Source organism: Tupaia chinensis, unplaced genomic scaffold (assembly GCF_000334495.1).
Source record: "Tupaia chinensis unplaced genomic scaffold, TupChi_1.0 Scaffold000140_1, whole genome shotgun sequence".
Taxonomy (NCBI): Eukaryota; Metazoa; Chordata; class Mammalia; order Scandentia; family Tupaiidae; genus Tupaia; species Tupaia belangeri.
In genome coordinates, this window is record NW_006159610.1 from 6,068,845 (window position 1) to 6,069,342 (window position 498).

Here is a 498-nt window from a genome sequence, read left to right on the forward strand (position 1 = left end):
ACTCCACATTCCTCTGGAACTACAGATGGAAAGATTTAACAATTTTTGTGTTTCTTATTGAAGCAAAATCCTCACTAAGTATTTATCAGCAATAAAAACTTTATAATCTTTCACTATTTGAAGCATTGGAGTACATAAACTAATGCTAACTTTAATAGTTTTCTCATCTAATTGCGCTTTTTTTTTTTTAGTTCTTTTTTTTTTGGCCATAGATTGTATGTGCTTACTGGTGTCGACAGAAAAATATAACCAACTGTAAAATTAATAATTAATAATTAATGCAGTTTATTTCTAAGCCAACTGTGTGACCTAGGCTGAAGAAGAGGCATACATACCTTTTCTCGGGGTGATTATGTACAGAGGTTCCTTTTATTTGCTTTTGAGATTGACACACAACATTTAATGAAAAGATTTCCCATTGGTCTGGCCCAAAAAGGCGGGACATGTAGAAGGGGGGGGGCTTGTAGGTTATAGGTGGGTTCCACAAATTCTTAGGTC